General features: G+C 37.0%; 1 long non-coding RNA gene across 1 annotated transcript; it reads left to right on the forward strand.

Annotated features, from left to right (window-relative positions):
- The first annotated feature begins 3,486 nt into the window (after window positions 1-3,486).
- On the forward strand, window positions 3,487-4,667 carry LOC127528791 (uncharacterized). The gene is made up of 2 exons (XR_007935406.1): window positions 3,487-3,704; window positions 4,034-4,667. It is a non-coding gene; the product is annotated as an uncharacterized LOC127528791 (long non-coding RNA).
- Window positions 4,668-5,542: the final 875 nt, after the last annotated feature.

Here is a 5,542-nt window from a genome sequence, read left to right on the forward strand (position 1 = left end):
AAACACAAAACTACAAGAGAATTTGTCAAGAAGGAAAAGGAGAAAGCAATTGTCTGTGACCACCACCTGCAAAACCATTCCCTTTTTGGGGGTGTCTTGCTGTTGCCTCTCCAGTGCACCTGTTGTCACTTTCATTCCCATCAAAGCAGGTGAAGTTGATTCACAATCTCTTATGCTCCCTAACTGGACAGATTGATATCCCTGAAGCTTAACTGACTTGGTGTTAGAGGGTGATGATTAAGTGTTCTTTTAATTTTTTTATGCACTGGAGTGGTGACTGTTGTTTCCTTTAAATTAATATCTACTCTTGTCAAAGAGGCTAGCAACCAATTTTCATTTTTGGATGATTTTCAATTGTAGATGGTGAACTAACTCCCTTTGTCCATATTGGAGATCTGCTTAGTTGATTTTAATAATAAATTAGTACTTCTCTTAAGGTTTATAAAATGTTCTGAGTGTCCATTTAGGAAAATAGCAATTGTTGCTGCTGAGGATTTAATTCTACTCTGATGCAATTTACAATGTGCCTATCTCTCTGAAAAGGTTTCAAGTAATTATCTTATATTAATCCACTCTCTAAATTAGCTGTTCTATAAAAAAATAAAAAAAAATAATTAACTCTAAGATTCCCAAGGCATCAATTAATCAGTTTTTACTCTGTTACGTAACACCATATGAGGGGGCTGGCAAAAATGTTGGCACAGAACACAACCAGGTCACGCATCCAAGCTCTAGGAGAAAGAGGGAGAGCCATACTGGCAGTACTTTAGGTTCTGCACATGTCTGTGTGGAAAACTAAGGGTCCACTAGGAACACTGTGCCCTGTTTATGTGCAGTTGTGCCCCAGTGAGGCATAGACAGGGGCATCAACGTAAAAGTGACCCTAGGTGGATGCATACTGGGAGCATCTTTAAGGCTAGTATGCAGACAACACAAGCAGTAGGCAAGAACACCTGCCCATAGTCCAGGAAGCTAACATATGGAATTGAGCTGCCCCTTTAATAAAGCAGGTGGCAGAGAAGCTTTCTTGGAAGCCTGGACCTTTATAAACAACTGAAGTCTCAGGCATGAGAGGCATTAGGAGCAGACAGAGGGAGTTCCAGTTTGGTTTATCTTAGGAGCAAATACTTATACTCATAAAAATTTTGCTTGTGTTTATTGCTATTTGGTTTTTGGATGTTTGTTCTTTGTTCCTAATTTTGTTTTCTTTTGTTTTTAGTACTAAGGTGATTTTGAATTCATTGTATACTGTATATGTTTTGCCAGCACTAAGAGACTGTACAGTCTAAATTAAGGAAGAAACAGTAGATGAACAGAAGTGTTCAAACAAAGCGAATATGAAAACTGTATTTCCAAAACCAATTCACTAACCGAGACATATAGTCTTAATTGAAAACTGTAAGAATTTATAACCAAACACAGTCGTAAATCATAATCAAACTTGTCTTGTCTATATCCTCAGTCTTAGAGGATCTTATCCTTTGACAACTCATTTTATACCATCACGTTTGTCACATATCATTGCATGTCCGCGTAGGCCACATGTCTAAACAACAGCACCACAAAATGGCAATCCAGTACATAGCTTCACACTCCACTGCTCTTGCTCCATAGCACTGCTCCAAAACGAGAAAAATAAACAGGTAACACATTTCACAAAAATACCCTGGAAAGGTTAGAATCTAACAAAGAATAGCATTAACAGATTAATTATTTTTCAAGTCAAAGTTATTTCTTCACAATCATGGTATATATTTGACACTTGAAATTGTGTTCTAAAGTGAAGAATATTTTAATAATCAAGTAAAAACATGACCTGCTTTTGTACTTTATAAATCCTCAAATGGTACCTACTATTTGTTCATTACATTCTATGTTGTTATTTTACATAGCCTACAGAGCAAGATTCACGTCAAGTGGCAGTGTCGTGGTGAAGAGCGCGTGCAAGAGTTTCATTGTACTTCACATAACAATAAGTCTGACCTGAATGGATTACACTGCACTGTATTTTTAATACAAACCTTATATATTTAAGAGTCAAGCCACCTTCACGTCGCACTTTCAGTGATGTGCTGTGTACACACACAATAAGAAATATACTTAGAAAATGAAAAAGGCAGAGTGTTTGATAGAGCCCAACCACGATGAAACAGATTGGACCACCGCAAACCAGTTATCACCTTTTTTAACACATGAAGATGAGGACAAGCATTTTTGAGTGAGTAAGCTCACTGACCCTCATGGATACCATAAATACAGAGGGAGAATATGCAAACTCCTTGCAGAAGCTGGTGCTTAGAGGCAGGAATGACAGCTCTGCAGTACCACTCTGCCTATGCTAAAGCACCTGTACTGAACTTACTAAACTGAGCCTGATTAAAACTAAATGTATGCCTATGATTTAGGTTAAGTTCTTGTCACTTAATTGCATGCTACACGAATGCTCAATCTTTCTCTTGCTAGACCTCAGAAGTGGCAATATCTTTGCGAAATAACAAATTAGGCTTCTGCAAAGTGAATGAAAGTGAGAAATTGTTAAGTTAAGTTAAGTAAATAATTTTCGGTTATTATTCTCTAGCTGTCTGCAGAACAGAGACAGCAATTCTTACCTAAGCATCAACATTCAATGTTGCTAATAACTGTGCTTTCTGAGGTGAATCCACACCCCTGGGATCTGAAAGGATGCTGCAGAGGAAGATGACCAGAGGAGTGAAGCACAGTGAATCTTAAAAAATGTTTTTCTATTTGCTTTTTTTGTGTAAATCAACGTGGTTATGCTGTTTTGCAATATGTGTGCAATCTCAAAACTTCATAACAATTTTGGCTTGAAAAATGGATATATTCAGTAAGTTTAAATGCTTATTGGGATCCCCAGGTCCTAGTAGCTCCTTTATAAAACATAAGCCAGCTAATTATTCATTCAAATTTATAAAATATGCTCCACTTTAGATTGCACTTTCATGTGACAAATTAGTTTATACTATGATTATGAAGAAATTACTTCAACTTGAAAAATACCAAACTTATTCTTTAAATGACTAAGGCTTTGGCACATTTTGTAAAAGTGATGACTGAATTTCACTTTTTATATAATGACATCTACTTGATCTGTGTTCGGCACTAATTATTGTTTACATCCCTCTGCCAATCACTTCCATGCAAAGGTAGTAGGGAATTCATTATTTGTCTGCTGTGAATGTATTTCTGTTTAGAAGCATTCATTTGCAGAATACTTCATGATAGTTTCGAAATGTGGCATGTACCCTGTAGAATAATTAATGAATTCTAATTTTGCTATTTATTTTTTGCGTAATGGTTTTTGATTTTACTACAATATAAGCATATTATAACATTTTTCTTAATTGCCTCTGGAAAATGTTTTGGCAGAGATCACTGTGAATTACCACTTTTGAATCTGTTTTTTTATTATTATTAATAAAAGGGATTACTTAAAATAGTATTCATTTTGCTTTGCAGCTCTTTCTTAGTGATCAGGTCAACCACCTGAAGCTAAGCATGTTTAGGCCCAGCCAGTACTTGGATAGGAGATCATTTAGGAAAAGCTTTGGATGCTACAGGAAGATGTGTTGATGAGGTCAGCAGGGGCATTTACCCTGCGGGCTGTGTGTGGATGCCCAAACCCCAGTGCAGTGACGGGGACACTGTTCTGTAAATATGGCCACCATATGAGACCTAAAATCGAGGTTGCAATTCTCTATAGTCATTAAAGATCCCAGGGGCATTTTTCGTAAAGAGTAGGGTTTATCCCAAAGTCCTGGCTAATTTATCCATCACGGCCTGGTCATTCTGGCCCCCTAATCATCCCCTGTCTCTAACTGACTATCTCTCTCACCCTGCCACTACCTTATAGCTAGTGTGCGGTGAGTGTATTGGCACAATAATGACAGCCATTGCATCATTCAGGTGGGTGCTACACACTGGTGGTGGTTGAAGTGGTTCCCCTCTGTCTATGTGCTTTGAGTAGCGAGAATATAAATTTAATTAAGTATTATCTGGTACCTTTGATAATGAGCTTTACAAAAGACTCTCAATAACGCATGTTTACTATGTACAGCAGTTTGAAATAATGATCATTATTGAAGACACCATAACATGATGCTGAACACTAAACTTATTATATCTCACGGGGGCATAGAGGTTAGTGCTGCTGCCTCATAGAGTTCAAATCCTAGCCCTTTCTATGCAGAGCTGGCACATTCTCTGGATTTCTACTTGAGTTGTCTCCATTTTCATCCCTTAACTAAAGATGTGCGGGGTTCGGTTTATTGCTGACTCTAAAATGGCGAAGATGAGTCTAAGAGTGTGCGTTGTGAAGGACTAGTGTCTCACTCAGTGTTGGCGCACAACTTGGGATATGCTCTGGCTTCATAATAACCTGCATTACAATAAGTGAGTACAAAAACACATTCATATAATATTCTCTTGATTTATAATAATTATATTTTTTTTTAACATTTTCCTGTGTGAATGTTGCTGTGCAGATTAAAACTGACAATAATACTGACCTTAATTTGTTAATCTAGTACCCTATTCATAATGATTTATATAATATTTTTGCAGTTGATTTTTATAACATTTTGTGTGAATTGTACTAGATAAAACAGTGATATGCTGGATTATTTATTCATATACATGCAGTGAAGATTCAGATTGTTAACATTAAATAAGCCCTTAGTCACATTTACTTGCAAGTTTCTAGTTCTGTTTTTACAAAGTTTAAAGTGTGTGTTAATTCATGTTAATTTCTCACTGTTCTGTATTTTTATCAAAATATTTCTAAAACTAACATCAAACTTTGTTTCCATGTATTATGAAACAACAGCTGTAGTGACATCTTACATTGTTATTTCTCATTTTGTTCATTTTTGTCTCACTTTTGTGTTAAAGGGGTAGAGCCTAATGAGCCTACCATACAGGAAGAGTAAAAGAGATAATTAAACAGCTGGGATGCAAGGATGGAAAGAGGAAATCATTCTGATAAAAGAAATAATGAGAAGTAAGGCAAAATGACATCTTTTGTTGGTTAACTGAACAGATTATGACATGCAAGCTTTCGAGGCTTATTGCATCCATGATGGGTAACACGGTGCATCACCTTACTGATAAAGAAATACCAATAAACCAGTAACGGCACACTGCACAATAACGTGCAGTGAATTCATTTGACTTGAGCATTCCTAGTTTTCATCCTCTTTCTCTGTACAATTAGCAGTCATTTGCTCAGAGGTTGATGCACTTGCTGCTTCCTGAGCAGCTCTTCTTTTCTCCACCCTAGCAGCCCGCTTCTTCTCTTCTTTCGTCGGCATCTTTTCACGTTAATACTGATTAAGTCAGTGTTTGTGTTGCAATTACTTAGTACGCTTTCTTTAATTTTACACTTAAGATGGCACTCAAGTCTTCAATCTGCTTCAAGAATGATTTAAGATATGAAGAGGTAGGAGAAGTGACGGCGAAGGTGGTAGGGATGAGAATGTCATAGGGTGCCACATGGCCGCCCTACTGCCGAGAGTTGATTTCACAA

Source organism: Erpetoichthys calabaricus, chromosome 7 (genome assembly GCF_900747795.2).
Source record: "Erpetoichthys calabaricus chromosome 7, fErpCal1.3, whole genome shotgun sequence".
NCBI lineage: Eukaryota > Metazoa > Chordata > Cladistia > Polypteriformes > Polypteridae > Erpetoichthys > Erpetoichthys calabaricus.